The sequence below is a fragment of the Stenella coeruleoalba genome, assembly GCF_951394435.1.
Source record: "Stenella coeruleoalba genome assembly, chromosome: 3".
In the NCBI taxonomy this organism is placed as follows: Eukaryota; Metazoa; Chordata; class Mammalia; order Artiodactyla; family Delphinidae; genus Stenella; species Stenella coeruleoalba.
In genome coordinates this window covers 148,649,804-148,673,162 of record NC_137148.1, presented here as the reverse complement: position 1 = coordinate 148,673,162, position 23,359 = coordinate 148,649,804, and the positions used below count along the sequence as shown (strand labels likewise).

The window sequence follows — 23,359 nt, the reverse complement described above, 5'->3', positions numbered from 1 at the left end:
TCCCACGGAGCCAGTAGGTCTGTGCTCTAGGCAGGAGTTCCAGTGACCCACACAGATGTCAGTGGAGGAACTGGGTCCAGTGGCCACAGGGCCACTCCTGGAAAAGGGAGGTCGGCAGAAGCAGTGGGCACCACAGCCATCAGGAACACACACCTGCAGAGTGTCGGAATTACCCACTGGGGTGTTACTTTGTGTTTTGTGCTCTTATTCTCACTCCTTCTTTCTCCAGTGCCGACAGGTAGCCCCGTGCTATAAATAGAAGATGCTCAATGACGGTCTGCCTCCTTGGCTTCTGTATTTCAAAAGCCTGAACTTGAGGTTATTATCCTACAGGGAAGAGAGAGCCAAGGGCCTTTGAGTGCAATGAGACAGCGGAGATTCCCCAAGACAGGGAAGGGAGCGGAGATCAGCCGTGTCAGTGGAGGCAGCCGGGGAGGGGGTCATTTAACTTATGGAGGCCAGACCCTGGTATAGCAGTAGCAGGGATGCCTTCCAAAAGGGGGACACACAGGAAGGACAATGAACCACAGCTGGAAACATGCCCTGAAGACCCATCTCAGATGGGAGTCTACCATTTTGTGAGCTGCCCTAAAGAAGAGGGTTCCCCTCACCTCAATAACAACTGAGACCAAATTTCCAGTCACCTTGGCAAGAATGTGGACTCAGGGTCAGATTTAACTGGATTTCAAGGAAATACAATAATGCAACATTTCTTGCACAGACAAGTTTATGGATTCATACCCTGTAACATTTATTAACAGGACATAATCATAACACTGAGGTTTTCATCAGGAATTGTCTGGTTGCTAGGAACAGACTTTTACTTGGAAAAGGGAGCCAATCATCAAGATAGAGAGCAGCCTGACAGGCTTGGGCTGTAGGAAATGCGCTCGGCTTCAGGGGAGCCAGAGCCTTCTTTCCACATGCTTCTGTGGCTCCATGCTTGGGGCAGCTTCTCTGATCATGTGATCCACTTTCCCTGGCAGAGCCATACTGTCTGCAGGTTTTCTCTTCCTGCTTCAAGCTCTGGTCCAGCTCTCCATCATGCCCTGGGGAGACAGGAGCATGAAACGATAAAGACCCAGGTCACATCCTATCTATGGAATTTTGTTACTGCCTCTGCCAATGGAGTAACATTATAGACAAATGGCAGCAATGTAGACAAATTCTACATCCACATACCTCCTTCTCCCCTCCCCACTGAATATAGCCAATGTGTCTATATTATTAATAAAGGCCCATAATGAAGACTTAAAATGACAGATAGACCTAATGGCATATGGTCACATGATCTTGGTGGAAGTCCTCCCCAGTATACAAAGCCCATGTTGAATTCATTTCTTACATTCTTTATCCTTTGTGCCAGTTCCAAGAAATGCTTTATTTCAGAATAAATAGAACTTACTTGGAATTTTTTACTGGAATTTCAGTATACAATATATTGTATTTACATGAACAAAATGAAATGGTTTCTTCTACAAATACCTTACAATTATTTTCAATATATGTATGAGGAAAAATATATTGAATTTTTTTTTCCTGGAAAATTGGAATGTATCTTTACCAGCTGCATGCCATAACATGACAAGTATCGTACTTCACTGGAACTCAGTTTCTCCATCTGTAAAATGGGGATACTAACACAGCCTACTTTGCAGGGTGATGTGAGAATGAAATAAAGGGCACAGGGGAACAAGTGTGCAACAAATATTAGTTATTTTTCTTCAGAATATTGCATGTATAGACTAACCCTATCTAATTGATCCAGGACCTGGATATCTTGGTTTAAATTCTCCAAAGGATCAATCTGATTGCTATGGAGTATGGATGGAGTATGTCTCTTTAGGGTCAGGAATCTTTTAGAATCTGCTCCAATTAGCTTGGCCAGTGGGGAGAGGTCACGTGGCACAAACATGGCAGCCTAGGCCGCTGGCTGGTGGGGAGGGTGATTGCCAAGAAACTGGATGGGTAGCTTTGCAGTGACACGTGTGTCTGGAATCAACAGTCAGAGGATTTAGAGTCCCAGAGCTGGAAAGGCAATTGAGATCATCTGGCCCAGTCGTTCCAATTTTATGTTTAGAAAACGAGGCTCTAAGAAACACCGTGAGCTCCTTGAGGTCGCATACGAACTGGAAGCAGAGGCTGATCCAAAAATAACCGTTTTCTTCCTACCAGTCCCTATCCAGTGGGCAGGAGCCCGAAAGGGCATGGAGGGGAGCCATAGCTGACCCGGCCACCAAACCACCTCCCAGGAGCCTGTGAGTTTGATGACATCACAGCCTCATCCTGTCAACAGACTGGACTCCCAGACTCCAGGAAGTATTCAGCCTCCTGGCCCTTTGCGGCCTAACCCCAGCCACCTGTCTAACCAGATTCCACCCGTTCCATCCAGCCAAGCAGGTGTTCCTTCCTCTGTACCTTTGCTCAGTGAGTAGTTCCCTTTACCTGGAATGCCCCCTTCTCCCCGCCCATGTGAGTTCCACAGACCCTGCCGCAGGCCACCGCCTCTGGGAGGTCTTCCCTAAGGCGTGCCCCTGTCACACCCCCAACTCCCAGTTTCTGTGTCTTTTCCTGTCTCTCAACTCAAAAGACCACTGCCTGCTCCATCCAGGGGGCACAGAGTTATATACTGCTGGCTAGTTTCAATTCTCTTTTATGTTCTCTCTTGAGCTTAGAAAGCTTGTCTTACACATTTTGCATCAGCAAAGCACCTAGTGCTGTGCTGGGTGTTTTGAAGGTACTCAGTAAACATCTGTGGAAGGGAATGAGTGAGTGAGTGACTCAGTTAACGAACAAGAGGATGACTGGAGTGACCGTCAGGCGGGATCCCCTCCTGCCTTCACAGTCCTGTGAGTTGGACCAGCAAAGCCTTCTTGGACCCTGGATTTCCTGGGAAAGGTGGTGAGGGCCCTGGTGTACACCAGTGACCGCAGCCCGTCCTGGAGGACTCACTGGGATGGGTCAGCCAGGAAGCCTCGCCAGCCACTGCCCATTCAGTCTCACCTGTTATCACTCCCATTTCACCAAGGAGGAAACTGAGGCTCAGAGATGGAAGTGACTCCCTGGGAGTCACACAGGCAATCTGTATCTGACTGGGGACTCAGACTGGGGTGAGGCTGACCCCATGGCTCTGACCACCTACCTCATGCACAGGCCATGTGTGGGCCCCAGGGATGCAGATGGGCAGGACACACCCCTGACCTCCAGGAGCTCCTCAGGGGCCTGGTGAGCTATGGCTGGAGACCAGCCCTGAGGACACTATTGAGGTCCCACGTGCCCAACGGGACAGAGGCTAAAACAGGGGTTGCGGGAACTTAAAGGAAAGCCAAAGAAAGCAAGTGACCTCTTTCTCTGCATAGCAAAATCTATAAGGTCCCCTAGACCTTCAAAACTTCCCTGTAAGGCAGGTGGGATGAGGATAATGAACCGTGATTTACAGGACAGCAAACAGAGTCAGGGATGTAAGTGACTGGCCCAAGGGCACACGGAGACCAGCGGGGGAACCTTCTTTCCCAGCCTCCTCTCCGACTAACCACTTCTCTTTGCACTGTCCTGCAGGGAAATCCCATTCCAGAGGCTCACCTCTTGGTTTTCAAACTCACCCTTCTTTATTTGGCTGCCCAGGCTTTGCTTGGGCCATTCCCGCTGCCTGAATGCTTTTCTCCACCTAAACTTTCCAAGGCCCCGGCTTTGCAGGACCCAGCCCAGATCTCACTCCCTCTCAAAACCTCTCCAGGTCTCCTCCAATCTGAATAAACCCCTCCACTCACCCCAAAGAATCTCTCCCTATATCATGCTCTGATTTAATACTTCATTATTTTGTAAAATTATTTTTTAATTGAAGTACTGTTGATTTACAATGTTGTGTTAATTACTGCTGTACAGCAAAGTGATTCAATTATACATATATATATTCTTTTCCATTATGGTTTATCATAGGATACTGAATATAGTTCTCCGTGCTGTACAGTAGGACCTTGTTGTTTATCCATTCTATATATGAAAGCTTAACATCTGCTAACCCCAAACTCCCACTCCATCCCTCCCGCAAACCCCTCCCTTGGCAACCAGCAGTCTGTTCTCTATGCCCATGATTCTGTTTCTGGTTTCATAGATAGGTTAATTAATAGTTCCTTAAATAAGAATACAAGTGCAGAGCACAATATCTGGCACGCCTTTGAGGCTCAGACCGGAGTGAAACGGCATTCCGTAAGCTCTGGCGGAGTGAAGGTCTGAATGACTGAATGAACATTTCACTGCTGTGGAGAGGATTCATTTCAGTGAGATGGCCTACAAAATTCCCAGCATAGGGACTTCCCTGGTGGCACAGCTGTTAAGAATCCGCTTGCCAATGCAGGGGACACGGGTTCGAGCCCCGGTCCGGGAAGATCCCACATGCCACGGAACCACTAAGCCTGTGTGCCACAACGACTGAGCCTGTGCTCTAGAGCCCGCGAGCCACAACTATGAGCCCGCGCGCCACAACTACCAAAGCTAGCGCGCCTAGAGCCTGCGCACCACAATGAAGAGTAGCCCCGGCTCGCCACAACTAGAGAAAGCCCACATGCAGCGGAGAAGACCCAACGTAGCCAAAAAATAAATTAAAAAAAAAAGTTTCCAACATGGAGTGGGGCCCTGACCAGGTGCCTGGAACATGCTCACTGGCATGAATTGGTTTGAAGCAATGCTGTGTCCTAGGCCACACCCGGCCAGCATAATAGACTTCCTGATCGGGGCAAATGCCAACACAAAGGCCCCAGCAGGCCCAGTGCCAGGGAGCTGCCCACTGATACCGAGAAAGGAGCAAAGTTTGTGGCCCTACCCACCAACCCTCCGTCCTGCCAGCCATACCTCCCCAACTTCCTGGGCCCACAGTTTGGGGAAGAAAAGGAACAAAAATCAGGTTCAGCCAGATGGCCAAGCTGTTCTCTTAATCAGCACCTGTGGAGCCCTGGGGCTGGGGTCAGGAGGTATGGCTGCAAAGCAGGCCAGCGCGCCTCATGGTTAAGAGCACAGCCTCTGGGTCTAGGTAAAATACTGACCTTGTGGGTACCAGCTGCTATGACCCTGGGCAAGCCCATCTCCCTCTCCGAAGCTCAGATTCCTCACTTAAAAAATGCAAACAATACATTGCCATGTGTCAATCTGAAGACAAATGCTGACTCGGGACAAGTTTTTTACTCTTGCTCGACATAACGAGAAAAATAATGACAATGAATATACATATATGTATCCGTATCTATAGATCTCTCTCTGTGTTATGTAGATAGAGAAATAGACATAGATAGTGATGTGGTGATATTTATCACCATAATAGGTTTCCAACTGCCCTCCCTTAAGAAGCATTGGCCTTTATTCTGAGATTATATCTTTCCTCTATTTTTATTATTTTGCTGTTGAAAGGGCTAAGGGCCTTTGTTCTTCATCCGTTCTGCCTGGAATCCTTAACCCAACCACCTGTCCACCCACAAGACTCACTCCCTCACCAGCTTCAGAACTTTATTCAAAGGTCTCCTTCTCAAGGACACCTTCCCTGACCCCTGTTTAAAATTACAGCCCATTGTGGTGTGCCCTATCCACTTCCCTGCCTTGTCTTTCCTCCATGTGATACTTACCACCATCGGACCTATTATTTATTTCCTGTTTTGGTCCATTGTCTGACTTTCCCCAGGAGGACAGGGATTTTTGTCTATTTCATTCACAGCTATATCACACTAACCCTGAAATAGCGCCTGACACATAGCGGACCCTCAATAAGTATTTGTCAGATGAATAAACAATTGAATGGATATTTGTTTTTTTAATGTGTTTCCTTGACAAAATTAAAAATGAGCAACTCACTCATTTTTCAGCTCCCAAAATCAGGCATTGGAAAGGAGAGAATTTTACTGCTCTGTGAAATCCTTAAATCACTGAGCAAATCTATATAAAAGTTTTGGTAAGAGTCACCAAATGGTAATAATGATTCCGCTCTTCCTCCTGTGCCCCTCCCCCCATCTCCTCTCCTCCCCTCCCTTCGTCCTCCATCCTTATCTGTCCTCACCAGGACTGTCCCCAGCCCTGCAGAACTCAAGGAACCCTCTGGCCTCTCCATTTGCCTAATTCACTTATTTTCTTTAAAAATCCTGATTACAGGCCTGGCTTGGGAGAACCAACCAGGCTGTAAACAGGCATGTAATGAAGCCTGGCCCACCTGGGATGGGCCCACCATCCCCACCAACGAGGGGATGTGCCCAGTTGGAGGCCATGCATCTCCCCTCCAAGTGGGACTCTGGGTTCCCGGGACTCTGGGATTCCCGGTTAAATGTCCCAGCCCACTTCCCAGGTGTCTGCAGGCCTCTCCCCCATTCCATCTTCTCTTGGGTGGCCAGTGGGTGCTGCTTGCTGGGCGGGGGTTGGGGGCACTGTGTGGGCTACTTGCCCCCTTACAGCACAAGAAAACATGGAGGATGGGAAGGCGGCTGCCATGTTCTGCTGTAAAACTTCAGTTAGGCCCAATGCCAGGTCATTAGGAAGCCCTGTCGCATTAGGCGGTAAAACACATTTTAGTTGTTCATTAACTTGGTGTAGGACTTTTGAAATATGTAGACTATGGTTTGTGATCTGGGGTGAATCTCTGCCTGGAGTGTACGCTGCTACCCAGTGCCTCCAGCGTGGTCTGGTGGGGGAAAGGAGAGGAAAAAAAAACATCAGGTTCTTGGTTTTCTTATTTCCAGGTGAGATCTTGAGTCAGTCCCGTAACGCTCTGGACCTCAGTCTCCCCAGCTGCACAGTGACAGGGTCAATGGTCTGAGTGGGGAGAGGAGACCCCCAGGCTTCCCGAAGGAGGGAGTTGGGAGAAGGGAGTGAGCGTGGCAGCCTCCCCCTCACACAGGCGCGTTGAATCTAGGGCCCCTTCCCATCACCTTTTCAGCTCAGGAAGCTCGGGCTCACAGGCTTTGGCCAAGGTCACACAGCCAGGAACAGATGGCCAAGGTCTTTCGCCTTTCCCAGACAAACAGCAATTTAACTTTGAAATGACAAAACAAGGGGACAGAAAGAGAAGGCCCTCCCGTAAGCCCTCTTCAGCACATGCAGGCTTTGCTGGCTGGGCATCTGCCTGGCTGCTTGACTTGGCCAGCTGGGGTGGGCAGGAGCCATGTGCCGTCTCCTTCTGACTACTGCTACGGTCCAGTCATCCTGTGACTTCTCAGGAAGGAGACTGATTGATGGGGGTGACCATGTAGGAAATAAAAACTGGCACCAGACGTGCCAATGGATATAAGAGGCTGGGATGGGCTTTCTTGGGAAGTCAGGCTTCCCTGTATGTTTCCCCGGGAGCCCCAAATCTTCGCTAAGTCAATTCCCTATGGAAAGGAGACCTTTACTCTGCCAGCGCTTCTGTTTAATTGTTTCTGATGAAAAGACCTGAACCAGAGGTCTCTATCAGACCTGACCTCTCCCCCATTTAGAACTTCTAAACACTGGTCCCATCTGCTGCTCCAATTTCCTCTCTTCCCATCTCCACTCCCTGTGCCCTGGGCTCCACTAACAGCTTCCTAAGCAACTTTTGCTTTTGCACATGCTTCTTGCCTCGGGATGCCCTTTCCCTCCTTTCTCCAACCAGCCGGCAAGTTCTCATTTGGAAGTCAGCTCAATCCCTGTCCCCCTGGCCTGGCCCCTCCCAGTTGCCCCCAGGCTGTCTCCTCTTTGCCTCCTGTGTATTGCCCAAGCCCCTGGTGCTTCCTTCTATAAAAGGACTCTATACTGTGGGCTGATTGCTACCTGTCTGTCTCCTAGAGTAACTAAGTCCCGAGCAACTTGGGGGCAGGGACTGGATTTAATTGTCCTCTCTATCCTACTAAACAACTCAAGCCTGGGATGCTCGAGGTGCTCAGGAAAGGTCAACTGAGGGCAGGAGCCCCCCCCCCCCCAAAGGCTGTGCTCTCAGTGTGACCTTATCTGCTATTTACTGACCGAGGACTGATTGGGACAGTTATTATTATCCCCATTTTATCACTCTGGAGGCTGAGAAGCCCTTGACCATGCTTGTCTCTGGGCACTGGGGCATCTGCAAAGCAGTCCTGGTCTCTCCCCTGCTTGGCTGGGGGCAGGGGAGCCACACAGCACTGGCCACGTGCTGCGCAGCCAAAGTGCAAGGTGGCGGTTGACCGTTTTCTCAACAATCCCCAGACTTTGCCCCAGGGCAAGGAGGAAGGGTGAAATGGGAGCGCTGGGGTGAGGAGGCCAGAGACCCTCCCTCTCCCAGGAACTGGCAGAGGCCCAGGCAGGGGGCATTTCCAGGCAGGAGCTGGGTCCAGCTGGGACACACCAACTCAGGGCTGGGGAGGAGGGGAAAGGTCAGTTGCAAAACGCCATCTGTGGCAGCCTCGCTGAGTCATGTTCCTGATGCCAGTGGGGGACCAAAGTCGGGGGCCGCAGGCTCAAAACTGCCCAGTTAGCATTGAGCTTGTTGATTCTCTGGGCTTCCACGTCTAATCCTTGCTGGGGCCCTACTAATCTCCTTCTGTAGAGCACAGCTGTTGTTTTGGGGTTTTTTCCCAGCATATCCCCCTTTCTTTGGGTGACAGCACCCCAGTGTTCCGTGGAGACCCGCTTCCCCCTCAGCCGGGGCGAAGTTGGATTCTTTCCTCCTCCCAAACACTAAGTCTGGTCTCATGGCCCGGGCGTAGCCAATCAGAGCATTCTCTCTGGCCCTTGATTGGCTCTAGGATGGGAACATGGTGGACCCATAACCAGTGAGACTCAGTTCCAAGATATTCACCAGGAATGCTGGGAAAGAGACGTTCCTTTTTTTCCTACAGGGATTGCTAGATGCTTGTAGCAACTACAGCCTCCGCATGCATGGAGGTCGCCTGAGAATGAGGTCACCCCAGAGACAAGCGGGATCGAGAGAGCGTGCAAGCAGGACACCCAGCCTTGCAGCCATCTGTGAAACTCAAAATGTACCTCTCGCTTTTCAGCTACGGGAACTAATACTTTCCCCTTTGCTTATGCATGTTTTAAAGTTGGGTTTTTGTCATTTGCAAACAAAAGATTTCTAACACCACCCGGATAATATTTATTCTATCTTCTGTTTTTACTCTCTAAGTCCTAGCTTAAGCCTTGTCGTTGGCCTTGGTATCCCTACCCTGGATTATTGTACCAGACCACCAACCAATAATGACAATAGGATAACAGTAGTAGTTGAATAACTGCTACCTACATGCACTTCCTACTTATTACAGTGACCCTGCCAGTTGATATTCTCCTCTTTCTCCTCCTCCTGATGAAAAGACCCAGGGTCAGAGAGATAAAGGACAGCTAGCAAACAGCAGGGCTAAGATTCAGACTCAGATGGTCTGACTCCAAAGTGCATGCTCTTTGACCACAGCCTCATCCTGATTAGTTGAACTCTAGATGGACCTTGTTTCTCCCACACAGATTTTTAGGGTAGGAACACTTCGGTCCTTTGGAAGCACAGAGCCACGAGTAGCCAGACTGTCAGATATCCTGGACTTCATGGACACTTTCTAGGGGCACTGACTCTACTTTTGGTGTATCATTTTTCTTCTGCCTTCGTTTTCCTTTCCCCCAATTTCAATACTTATCTTTAATTTTGCTGCCATGCTCTGACTGGCCATGCTTGGATGGCCTAACCGGCGCTGGGCAAGCACTGAGGTCAGCTGTGCTCTCTGATTGGGCTGCCTTGGATCATATGCTCTGCCCTGAGACTTGATCAGTACCACCCAAACCAGATGGGTGGAAAGGGGGGGAGATGATTCCTCAGGGACCAATCCAGGTGCTATTACCAGAAGGGGTAGCCGCTCCTTCTCACCCGCTGTCTGAGACCTCATCCACACAAAGCAACAATCATTTATTTGGTTTTGAGGCTGCCAAGCCCTCAACTGAACACTTGCAGGACAAAGAGGGGTTGGGCGCAGACTTGGCACTGATCCAGATGGTGAGAAGTTCGCTGTCTGAGAGTAAGTGTACTATGGACAAACCTCTAAGATGTCCTGGGATGAGGTCATAGCCAAGGAAGCATAGAACACCATGGGAACAATTCATTTTGCTTGGGGATCGGAGAGGGGGGATCGGAGAAGCCATATTGAGGAGCTAACACATGAACTGGGCTTCAAAGGGTGTCGTTGCTTTCATTAAGAAGGAGTGGTAGGGGAACAGCATTCCTGGCTGAGGGAACAGCATGTGTGGCAGTGCAGAGGCATGAGAAATCTGGTGCATTCTGGGAAGAGAGTATAGTTGGGTGACAACGCAAGACAAGGAAGGGGAGGAGGGCAAGTGGGGCTTAGCCTGAGGAATAAAGGGAAACAAAAGCATAAAATCAATCACTATTAGGTAGGGTGATCTTTCTTGGCCTTTTACCTAAACTTTGCTTAGACAGCCCAAGAGGAAGTTGGTACTTCCCCAATCTGCAGTTTCCCTCAGGAGAGGAAGGGTTAATTCAGAACAAGATGAAGAAATGCCTGGAGAGCTGAGTGTGGAAAGGAGAGACCAAGGCAGCCTGAAACTTGAGCAAGGGAAAGGGGGCTGGGGAGGATGGGGGCAGGCCAAGGAAGGGACAGGTCAGTTGCTGAACTCATAAAAACGTCCATAATGAGCCCTGCACTGGACCTGGGGGATACAGAAAGCAGTAAGACAGGGCTCCTAGGCTGGCTGGAGAGACACACAAGGAGGTGGAAAAGACAATAAAGTGTACTGAGTTCTGTGGATTGGGCTATGTAGCAAGTGTCTATGGGGAACACCTACCTCAGGCCAGAGACATGGAAAAGGCCTCCTAGAGGAGGTAACATTGGAACTGGGCTTTAAAGGATGAATAGGAGTTTGCTGCCTAGAGATTGAGGAGCTCTCATAATTCCCTTATCCCCCCTTTTATTAAGACTGGCCACACTGTAGCTACTTGGCCAACGTCCGTCCTTTCTGCTGGACTCCTCAGGGACAGAAACTCTATTTGTCTGGTTCATTGAGTTCTCGCCTCGACCTAAAAGAGTGCCTGACATAGAGTAGGTGCTCAATAATGTGTGTGTGCAGCCTGGGCAAAGGCTCAGCAGACAGTGCAGACAGAGGCAGCAGCAAAAAGTGTGGTTTGGGACAAGGCAGGTAGGACAGGCAGAGTCCAGGGCAGAAATGGACTTGATTGCCCATCTGAGCAGTTTGGATTTTATCTTCTAAACATGGAGGGACATGATCAAATTTGTATTCACCCATTTATTTGACAAAGACGTATGGAGCACCTATTATATGCCAAGTATTGTGTTAGACCCTAGGGACACCATGGCAGCAAGACCAGCTCCTTCCTCCCGGGAGCCAACGTTCTTATGGGAAAACAGCAAACTTGTAAACCATGAAGAAATAGTATATCTTCAGCTAGTGACGAAATGCTAGGTAGAAAAGCAAATATGGGTAAGAGGCTAGAAATTGATGAGATGCAGCAGGTTCAGTGCCAGATGAGGAATGTGTCAGATACGAGTGTGTTACTGCAAGGAGCCAAGAACCTGGCTCACAGTAGCCTAGTGTGTAGGAGTTTGTATCTCGCAATAGGAAGTCCAAGAGGTAAGCAGTCCAGGGCTGGATGGGGACTCGGTGGTGATGTTGAGAAATCATGTTCCTCCACCTTCCTGTTCCATCTAATTAGCTTTATCTCTGATGCTTTAACTTTTTTTTTTTTAATGAAGAGAATGAATTCATGTATTTCATATTTATTTCAAAGTACATAATTAAAAACACTTAAGTTGATGCTTTGCTGACATAAATTTCTCCATCCAGAAAAATTCGGAAAAGTATAATGCTCACAAAAATGACTGGTATGAGTTTTGGGCGTTGGGACATAGGGAGAAGGGCCAAAGCCACAGCTGGGTTGATGTGATCTATGATTGGATGGCATCCATGCGTGTGCAAGGTATTCAGTTCCTATCCGGGGCGAATTCAATGGAGGCAGGTATTCAAAGCCAGAAGTGGCCATGAGAGTATAACCCCGGTGTCCCCCTATCTCCCACAAAGAAACGTTTTAGGGAGAGCATCAGGCTTCCTGAATTTTATAGAATGGGAGATAAGGGATAAGCTGACCGCAGCTGACATTTGGTTTACTAAAGGATCATTCTGGGGCGGTGGGGAAGATGGATTTGAGGAGGAAAGCCTGCAAGTCCTGAGACAGGTGGGGAAGCCTGGATTAGGGCAGGTGACAAGAAAGGAGATGGGGGAGCAGCTTTGAGAACTAAGGGGGAGAATGCTGACATAGTGACAGTTCATGTAGAGCTGAATGAAGGACCACACCGAGCTGAGAGGACCTAAATGCAGCTGCAAGAATCAGTGAGCCACTCCCAAGTCCCCAACAATATCAGGCCCCCTTTTGGAGAGTTGCTTGTAAGAGACAAATTCCAAGATGACTTTCTGAATGCTAAGGAATTCCTGAGTTCAGCCTGCCCTTCCTTTATTGGTGGAGCCAGCTGGTCATGGAATCCAAATACTCACTGGGTACTGGGCATTCATTAGTGTCTTGGTAGCCAATAACAAATCTATTTTAAAACAAGCAAACAAACATGGAGGCAGATCTTTGAGGAGTTTGGGGGAATGCAGACCAGGCAACCCAACCCTTGGGCCCTAGTCATTGGACACTTGAGTTGGTCACTGATTAGGGGAGATTTTGTTGACAGGTGGTAAAAATTGCTCCAAAATCTTGGGACCTGGAACCTCCCTGGTGGTGCAGTGGTTAAGAATCCACCTGCCAGTGAAGGGGACACGAGTTCGAGCCCTGGTCCGGAAAGATCCCACTTGCCATGGAGCAACTAAGCCCCTGAGCCACAACTACTGAGCCTGTGCTCTAGAGCCCACCAGGCACAACTACTGAGCCTGCGTGCCGCAGCTACTGAAGCCCGTGCGCCTAGAGCCCGTGCTCCACAACAAGAGAAGCCACCGCAATGAGAAGTCCACGCACCGCAACGAAGAGCAGCCCCCGCTCGCCGCAACTAGAGAAAGCCTGCAGGCAGCAATGAAGACCCAATGCAGACAAAAATAAATAAATAAATATCTATTTTAAAAATGAGTTCCTTAAAAAACAAAAACAAAAAATCTTGGGGCCAGGAATTTCCTGGTGGTCCAGTTGTTAGGGCTCCGCGCAGTGGTCCAGTTGTTAGAGCTCCGTGCGCTCACTGCCGAGGGCCCAGGTTCGATCCCTGGTCAGGGAATTAAGATCCCACAAGCTGCGTGGTGCTGCCAAAAAATAAAAACAAAACAAAACAAAAAACCAACAAACAAAAATAAACTTGGGGCCACGTGGGGCCATGAATATCATCTCCTGAGCAAGGAAGGGTGGATGACTGGTCTCAGAAAAGCTCCTTCCCCATGGATTATGACGTTTATTTGTCTTTAATGTAGCTAGCTGAACTGGTTTCAGGTAATCAAATAGTCCACACTGCCTGGGCCTGGCACTCTTCTAAGTACTGGGGAACAAAACAGAAAAAATCTATCCCCTCAAAATTCTGGTAGGAGGAGACACCCAAAGCCCTAAATAAACAAGTAGTCTCTATACGGTATACTAGTTGTTTCCTTTTGTTCTTCTATGTTAAGCAGTGCTCTTGGAGCTAAATCCATCCTTCACTGCATAATTCACTTGTAAGTCATGCTGTTTTTTTCTTCTTCAACCCTATAGTCAAAAGGAGATTTGGTCCAGACATGTGCCAATCCATCAGCCATAAAGAGAGTTCCGGGTACCTATTTTCCTAAAGTTTCTCATTCCAGTATTTGGGAGAATTAAAGATGGAAGCATTGAAGCCCCAGAGGTGAACTGTCCACAGACCAGTCGATTGACAAACAAGACCCAGGTTTCCCAATTCACAGGCTGAGGGGGTACGAATTCTCCATTACCTGATGGTAAGACTATTTGTTCTATTCTCCAGACCAAGCTGGTGGCCCAGGGCTTGATATGCACATGTCTCATGGTAAAGACGTTATTAAGTGTACTGCTCTTGACAGGTGACAAAGAACTTTCACATTTGTCACCTCACTCCATATGCCACATAGACTTGCTAAATTTAGCTAATGAAGGTACGGGACACCTTAGTTAAAGCTGAACACGATATCTGAAACATACTTACACTAAAAAAAAAATCTTTGTCTATTTGGAATTCAAACTTAACTGGGTGTCTTAGTGCATTAGGGCTGCTATAACAAAATACCAATAGACTAGGTGGCTTAAAAACAAACGTGTATTTCTGATAGTTCTGGAGGCTGAGAAATCCAAGATCAAGACACTGGCAGATTTGGTGTCTGGTTAGAACCCTTTTCCGGGTTCACAGATGGCCATCTTCTCCTGTGTCCTCACGTGGAAAGAACAAGGGAGCTCCCTGGGGTCACTTTTATCAGGACTCATCGCATTCAGGAAGCCTCTGACCTCATGACCTTCCAAAGGCCCCACTTCTTAATACCATCACATTGGGCATTAGGATTTAGCACATTAATTCTTTTTTTCTTTTTTGCCATACGCGGGCCTCTCACCGTTGTGGCCTCTCCCGTTGCGGAGCACAGGCTCCGGACGCGCAGGCTCAGCGGCCATGGCTCACGGGCCCAGCCGCTCCGCGGCATGTGGGATCTTCCCGGACCGGGGCACGAACCCGCGTCCCCTGCATCGGCAGGTGGACTCTTAACCACTGCGCCACCAGGGAAGCCCTAGCACATGAATTTTGATGAGACACAAGGATTCAGTTTATAGCACTGGACATTCTGTATTTTTTCTGGCAACCCTAACCCTACACTCCTCACAGGCAGGCAATATCAGTGTCCCCATCTGATCATTGAGGCTCAGAAGGAAAATTTTCTGAGGTCAATCCACCAAAGCGGTGGCAGAACCTGGCCCCCAGGTTGGCCCCTGGATGCCATCTTCAAGGCATCAAGGATGCCCTGGGCTGGAGTGTGGTGGTGGTATCGGGGCTTGAAGGGATGAACACTGTAAGGGAAGGCCTTAGAGGGACCAACCACCATGAGTCGTGGACCCCACGGTCTTCATATTAGAGGGCAGAGAAGAGAGGGTTTCCATTCTTAGTTGTAACATGTTTTTGGTTTTAGTTTACTGCACCAGGGCCTCGGCAGCCCAGCCAACAAGGCTGGAAATGCAGGAAGCCATCTGGAGCTGAGTGCTGAGTCATAGGGCCTGGAGAAAAACAAGAACATAGGCAGAGGAGGGGGCGGGGAGCAACCTCCCTGGAGATCGTGGTGGGCACTGGAAATAGAAACTGCTCTCTTTGAAGCATCTGTTAGAAGGTCCAAGATCACCACGCGACTGCAACCCCCTTCCTATTAAGTGCCAACTGAATGTAGAGCTCTGTTCTGTGAGAATGTCAATAAGTCAGGTGGTGTAGCAGAAGTTTCTAGTTTTTTGGAGGGTGGTGGTAATGGGTTTTTGTTTTGTTTTTGTTTTGTTTTTCAAATCCTGGTTCATCCTCTTCTCTTACTACCCGTCAGCCCTTGGACAGTCTACTTAAACTTTCTGACCCTGTTTCATCTTCAGGAATAATAATCCTCATCTCATTAAGATAGTGTGAGGGTTTCAATGAAATAACATTTTTTACAAGTGTCTTGCCTAGGTTTAGCACACAGTAGATGGTCCGAAAAGGGTAGGTTTTGTTATCAGAGAGATCTAAAAATGTCTTCCTGTCAGGTTGGTGTGGGGATTAAATCAGATAACGTATCTTCACTCTCAAGAGAGCGCTGGACCCAGGTCTTAGCAAGAAGTCAGCTAATGACAGAGATTCCTTTCTCCTGGTTTTGCCCCTGAGATGGCTGGTTCTGGTCCCCCTGGGTGCTGTTTCGTAAGGTAAATACACACACAGTGAATTCTTATATGATATATGTTCATTCCATCCACAAATGTGTCCTTTAACATTGTTCATGTCACTGGTTCAGCCTCTGTGGAGGTAGAGACAAATGAAATGAAGATAAACATTCCTATTTTTCCATTGTTTTTAGCAACTGTTCTGTGTCAGGCACTTTGCGAAGTACTTAGTATCGGAGTCTCAGAGCAACTCTTTCAGATCGGTACTATTATAATGCCATTTTATAGTTGGGAAAACTGAGGCTCAGAAGGATTCAGTATGTCATCCAAAGGCACAGAGCTAGTAGGTAGCAGAGCCGAGGCTCCATCCCAGGCCTGACTCTTCCAAAGGTCCTGACTATTCTACAATGGACCAGATCCCAGAGGGAGAAAAACCCTCAGTTGGAGATTTCAACTTATTCAGGCACAAAGGTAACTAGACAGCACAGGGCAGTGAGATGATGAAATGCCAGAGGAGAGACTGGCCATCAGAGTAATCACAGTTGTGGGCTGGGAGGGGCTCCCTGAGGGACTTCCTAGAAGTTGGGCACGGGGAGTAGCACTAGACCTTGAGAAAGGAGATGGAGGAGGGTATAGAGAAAGCAGGTGAGCAGAAGCACACAGGACTTGGCCAGGTATGGGCAGTGTTCAGCGAGAGGCCAGCTGGCCGAGCCCAAGGCGTGTTTTGGAAGCAAAAGGAGGAATATCCAGTTGGGACAGAATCTGTCTGGGGCAGGCTGTCATCGGTTTCCAGAATGATAAACACCTCAAGCCCAGCTGAAGTGATTTCTAGCCTTAGAGCATCACTGCTTAGAGGATGCCTACAAATCGCGTGCTGGGCCTAGGCAGCAGTGCTCGAAGGTGTACCTGTTGTTGAAAAGGAAGGAGGTTTCTGCAGAGTCCGTAGACATCACCTGTCTTGCCCAGTGGCCTCAACCTTAGGTAAGGAGATAATGACATTCCCTTTGCCTTCAGAAGATTCCGCTAAGAAGAACAAATGCTAAGGGTCACCAAAGCAAACTCAGAGATGGTACAGCTTTTCTTCAAGCCAGTCTGGCAATGTATATCAAGAGGATGAATGCAAGCCCCCTTTGTTCCCATGATTTTACTGCTAGGAATTAATCCCAGGGAAATGGTCATAGAGGTGTGCAAAACAGTGTGTGCACAAGGACAGTTGCAATAGTATCACTTGCAAACACAAGAATCAGAAATGTACCCCCCCCCAAAAAAAATAGAGAATAGATTTGTGGTTGCCAAGGGGAAGGGGGAGTGGGGGAGGGATGGATTGGGAGTTTGGGGTTAGCAGATGAAAACTATTACATATAGAATGGATAAACAACAAGGTCCTACTGTATAACACAGGGAACTAAATTCAATGTCCTGTGATAAACCATGATGGAAAAGAATATGAAAAAGAATGTATATGTATTATAACTGAATCACTTTGCTGTACGGCAAAAATTAACACAACCTTGTAAATCACTATACTTCAACAAAATAAAGTAAAAAAAAAATGATGATATATCCCTTCAATGGAATACTACACTGCCATTAAAAGTCATTGTGGGGCTTCCCTGGTGGCGCAGTGGTTGAGAGTCCGCCTGCTGATGCAGGGGACACGGGTTCGTGCACCGGTCCGGGAAGATCCCACATGCCGCAGAGTGGCTGGTCCCGTGAGCCATGGCCGCTGAGCCTGCGCGTCCGGAGACTGTGCTCCGCAACGGGAGAGGCCACAACAGTGAGAGGCCCGCGTACCACAAAAAAACCCACAAAATTCATTGTGGTCACACCATATTAAATGAAAATATCAAGTTGCAAAACATTAATATAATATTATCCCAGCTTGAAAGTACATTAATCTAATTCATTCACTTATTAAGTAGTTAATGTGCTGTGTCCCAGGCAATATTCTGGGCACTGTGGGTATGGAGGGGAGCAAGTTTAGTGTATTACTTGGGGGAAGTCAGACAACGAGCATATAGACTGTGTTCAGGAATAAACAAGGTAATTCCTGAGAGTAGTACAATGCCATGAAGAAGATATAAGATGGGCGAGTTTAGAGTGAGTAACAAGGCAGGGATTATCTGAGGAGCTGACATTTTGATTGCCACCTGCATGTTGAAAAACATCTAGTCATGAGGATCTGGGGAAGAGCCTTTCAGGCAGAGCAACAAAGGCCTTGAGGGACAATGCAGTTGGAGTACTAGAAAAAAAGATAAAGGAAGAGAAATAGTGTGTGAGTAGGGAGAGAAGAGGTAGGGGAGAGGTAGGCACAGGCAGGGTAATGCAGAGTCTGAAAACCAAAGTGAGGTGTTTACAAGGGGTTTGGATTTTATTCTAATTGCAGTGGGATGCTACTGGGTTTTAAGTCAGGCAATGATTATATTTACACTTATATTTATGTAACCAGAAGGAAATACATCAACGGGTTAATAGAGATCATCAAGGGATAGTGGGGTAATGAACAATTTTTTATTTGTTTCTGTGTGTTTTTCTGTAGCTCCCAAACTTTGGCAGTTAGAAGCAAACAATAATTTCTCTTAAAAAAAAAAAATTCACCAGTGTGAGCCAATGGCTGCCAGTTACGTGGAACTGCAGTAAGAAAAGACTCTTGCCCACGCCGTCTCATCGGATTTTCGCAATGACCCCGTGAGTTAAGTCAGACCATTTTAATGAGCTCCATTTTACAGGTGAGAAAATTGAGGTTGGAAGGTGCAGAAAATGTTAGAAGTGGGACCAGAATCAAGTTTCTACAGCCTTTGCCCAGGTTGGCTGATTTTGCCACGTAGCTGAGCCTCTGGGCAGGTCTGCCTTAGATGCAACCAGATACCCAGAGGCCCCAGGAAGAAGTCATGGAATTACTCCTCCCTGCTTGGGGGAGGGTGGGAGGGACCTACAACCCCCAACTGCAAATGGCTAGTGCAAGAGCACGTGTGTGCAAGAAGAGGGGTCTTGCCCACATGTTAGATGCTCAATAAACATTTGTTACTTAATGAAATAACTTGCTTTCAGGAAAACGCTGCTTACCCTCGGGAAGTGGTTTAGCTGACTTCACAATTCAGTAGCTGCATGATCTTAGGTGAATTTTTCTACCTTCCAAGCCCTGAGTCCTCCTCTGGAAAATGGAGATAAAGTCTGTACTCGTTCACCTCTGTGAAGTGTGATAGTTGGGGGCAGGCTCTGGAGCCCAGCTGCCTGGGCTTGAATTTACTTCTACCCTGTTCTAGCTATGCCCTTGTGGAGCTGCTTAGCCTCTTAACACCTCAGTTTTCTCATCTGTAAAGTGGGAGTAATAATACTTGTCTCCTAGTGCTGGTGTTAGGACTAAGTGAATGAATAGAGAACTTTGAAGAGGTCTCAGCACATAGCATTTGCTCCTTAAATGTCAGATAATGTCAGCATTATAGGGAGCTTGCATTAAGGGAGAAGCTTTCGGAAGCACACAGAAGAACTTAACACAGGGTGCCAAGCAGTAGAAGCTTCTGCTACTGCCTTTCTACCACCATGCCTACCATTATTACTGCTTCAGTGGTTTTTCATAGGAAACATATAAATTCACTGTCCATCTTTTTGTTTAGAAAGGAGACCCCTTACCCACCAGGAGGGTCCTTTGCCAAGTTAAACAAATAGATCTACTCTCTCCCATCTCAGGAGGTTTCTGTCTGTTCAAGGTCACGGGAAGACTTCCCTGGCATTTTCCAGTGTCTGTCTCTAATTCATTTAAGGAGCCACTTTTTACATTTCAGGCTTGACATTTGCTTAATGACATGAATGGAGCCTCCTCCGGTGAGTGGCCTGGGGTCATGGGACCTCTGACCTCCACCCCTGTTTTCAAGCTTGAGTTATTTGAGGACCACCAATAATTGTGCAACAGCTGTATACCACTGGGTCTAGTCTTTCCCTCATTTTTCTTGAACTTGTCTCACATTTAAAACTCAAAATACATTTATTCAAAAGGGAGATGTACTCGTTACCATAAATGGAAAGCCACAAATAGAAGCTACTCATAAAAAGAAATATCATGAAAATAAAGCAGTATTATTGAATTCTAGAGGAATAGGGTTGCCCATTGAAGACTCTGGGCTCTTGAAGCCTGTTTGATTTCCATTTAAAAGAGAGATTTGGAGAGGTGTGACAGACCTATTAGTACCACAGTAAGATTGTCTTCTTGGTGTAATAAGAAGGATTGAAAACAATTTAAAGAGGAAAAACTCCCAATCACACGATTCAGTGTTTTTATTTCTCTGTCTCTTCACCTTCTAGAACTTTCTCCTGTCTGCCAGGGGCTCCCTTCTATGCGATTCAGTTCTTTTTTTTTTTTTTTTTTCCCCAATTTATTTATTTATTTTTGGCTGCATTGGGTCTTCATTGCTGCACGCGGGCTTTCTCTAGTTGTGGCGAGCGGGGGCTACTCTTCATTGCAGTGCGCGGGTTTCTCATTGCGGTGGCTTCTCCTTGCGGAGCGTGGGCTTCAGTAGTTGTGGTTCACGGGCTCTAGAGCGCAGGCTCAGTAGTTGTGGTGCTCGGGCTTAGTTGCTCCGCGGCATGTGGGATCTTCCCGGACCAGGGTTCGTACCTGTGTCCCCTGCCTTGGCAGGCGGATTCTTAACCACTTCACCACCAGGGAAGCCCTGATTCAGTTCTTTATTGAGAAAAGCTAAGGAGCGACCAGCCCATCCTCTGCTTCTCACTTGTTAGGTCATTTTAGGAAGATTCTTAGCCCTCTCTGAAGGCTAGGGGGCTGAATTAGAAAAATGTTCTTCTCTGATGATTTCCAGGCCCCCAAAGTATGTTGGATGCCCATCCATGCTTTTTACCTGCTGATGGAGCAGGCGTGAAATCCATCCAGAGGATGGCTTCCTGGAATAGTTCCGGTCTCTGGATCTCCATGAGAAGCCAAGATGTGTGATTCACCACACAGCCACAAATGAATTCACGTTTCCCGGGGGTGGACTTTCTGCATGTTGAACCGAGCGGTTGGATGGCTATGTTTCAACTGCAAAAGGAAGTAGCCAAGACCCCTCTCTGCCCAGCCCAGATCCTCGGAAGAAATGACAAAACGACCTCAGCTTTCATCCCCTTGTTCGGCAGCCCCTGCGAGTGCTTCCTTCCTCAGAGAGCGTGGGAGGAGCTGCTGAGGCATCGCTCCTAAATTATTCCCCTTTTCAGGTCTTCAACCTGCTTCTAAATCGGCTGGGATCTGCCACACCTGTGCTGCATCCAGATTCTTTAGCCTGACGTGCAAGCCCCTCCCATCTGCTTCCAATCTGCATTTGCCGCCGTGGCTGCTGGGACGTCCTTCCTTGAATCCCCTGCTTCTGGCAAGTTTGTTCCCTGGCACATAGTAGGTGTGGAAATGGAATGGAATAAAAGAGTATGTCTTATGCTGGACTGCCTCTACGGTCCATTTCAACATGTAGTTCTTGAGTGTCAGGGACAAATGGTGCTCAAAGGCTTCCTATATGCCTGGCCCTGGTGGGGTGACCACTGTCTCGATTCGCTGAGGATTTTCCTGGTCCTAGCACTGGAAGACCAGAACTAGGAAACACCTGGGACAAAGGCAAAGCAGGATGGTTGGTCACCCTGCTGGATTAGGCTACACATGCTCTATCTCTGTGGGACCTCCAGCATAGGGGCAGAGGATGACAGTAAACAAATTATCCCGCAAAGACATAAGTAATTACAAGCCATGGTGAATGCAGAAAAGAAGCCAGCCCTGAGCTGAGAGCCCTGTGGGTACAAAGAGGAAAAGGCATAGTTCTGGCCCTGGAGAGTCTCCTGGTTGCAGCCAGGAGAGAGAGGGACACACAACTTATTTAATATCAAGTACCAAGTGCAATGGATCAGAAATCTACCCTCTCTTTTCTCTGTTCACAATGCACTGTTTCTATTTTAATTGCGGTTTCAAGCATCAGAATCCCATTCCGGTAAATTAACTAGATATACATCTATTGAAAGGGTATTACAAGGAAAAGCTGAAAAACTAGGCCTTGGAAGAGAGAGAAATGATTGCTTCTTAGGGAGTTGAGAGAGTAAAAAATATGCCAGAACAAAAGAACATGCCTTGTTCCATTTCCATTAGAAAAATTGTCTTGAGCCATTCTCTGCCCTTGGGTTTCTCTGCCCAATATTCTAATTCCAGGAAGAAAGAATTCAATAGCCAAGCCTGGGTCTCATGACAGCCCCTTGGCTAGGCTAGGGGGGCACCGTGATTAGAAATCCACCAAAGTAGCTTGCGATGGGGGATGGGGCCCAGGGGGTGGGCGGCGGGGGGGGGGGGCTGCTAATGGACACCGAAGGGCCAGGATGCTGGGAAGGTGAGGGCTTCAGTCACCTGCTATCTCCTCTTCGCGAGGTGGTCCAGACACTGCCTTCCCTAGAGCTTCCAGCTCTGTGGTCACTGCCTTCCAAGGAGCTCTCTGCTGGACTTATGTCCGGAATATTCTGTTACCATGGACAGCCCCGTGCTGACAGCCTCCTTCCCCAGGCACCTTGACCATGACCACCTTGGAGCATGTGCTGTGTCCTTGGGTCCAGCTGGTGCAATTCCTGTAACACTCTGTAAGTGTTGATGAGGACTTTCTGGAGAGTTCTAAGGAGCCCACTGCCCTCCAGCCAAACCAGTCTTCTTTCTGCTTCTTATATACTCAGCCTCCTTTGCTATCCCTTCCACCCATTTGCCTGCTTTGCTGACCTCATGGCACAGCAGTTCTCCATCAGGGGCAATTTTACCCTCCAGGGACATTTGGTGACATCTCGAGACAGTTGTGGTTGTCACACGAGAGAGTGGGCTGCCACCAGCATCTTGTGGGTAGAGGCCAGAGATGCTACTAAACATACTAAAATGCACAGGACAGACCCCACAACAAAGAATTATCAGGCCCCAATGCCAAGGCAGAGGAGTCCCGTGGCATGGCTGGATGCCCATGTCTCCGCTCAAAATTTCTCCGCTCTAAGAGGCCTTCTCTGACCATCCACCCATTTCTTTCTCTCTCACCCCCTATTGTATTTTCCTAAAATGATTGTGTCTGTATATTCAGTCGCTTGTTTGGGGCCCGTCTCCTGCAGGAGGAGGTCAGCCCTAGGAGAGCGGGCCCCCATGGGGCTTATCCCCCACTGCCTGGAGAGCAGCAGCTGGCACACTGTGGGCGGCTCAATACAAACGTGTTGAATGAATGTTTAATAAAGGAGAGTGGCCTCAACTTCTCAAACAGCAGAAGTCAGAACACTCAGCTCTGAAGCCCAGTTCCTCTAGGGCTGGCCATCTTTGGGTGCATTCGTTTATTTCCCCAGCCAGTTCAAATTCAGCCTTTGGCAAGTTTCTGAGGCCTCCTGGGCCTCAGTTTCTGCATCTGTTAAGTGGGGCTGTGATTATCAGCCCCTTCTTTGCAGAGATGTGGTAGAGATGAAATAAATGAACCCACAGAACGCTTAAGAAAATGCCTGACTCAGAAGCGCCTCTGTGAATGTCATCTCTCATCATCATCATGATGATGACTTGGCCGGAGTAGGTGGTGAAGATGACAGAATGGGCTCTGGGGCCCCCCCAGAAGA

General features: G+C 48.1%; 1 long non-coding RNA gene across 1 annotated transcript in view; it reads right to left on the bottom strand.

The window, feature by feature from the left end:
- Positions 1 to 630: 630 nt before the first annotated feature.
- LOC307183196 overlaps positions 631 to 23,359 on the bottom strand; it is a 158,307-nt gene continuing 135,578 nt past the window's right edge. The window contains exon 3 of the long non-coding RNA XR_013827407.1: positions 631 to 1,049. This is a non-coding gene — a long non-coding RNA (uncharacterized lncRNA). The remainder of the gene's footprint in view (positions 1,050 to 23,359) is intronic.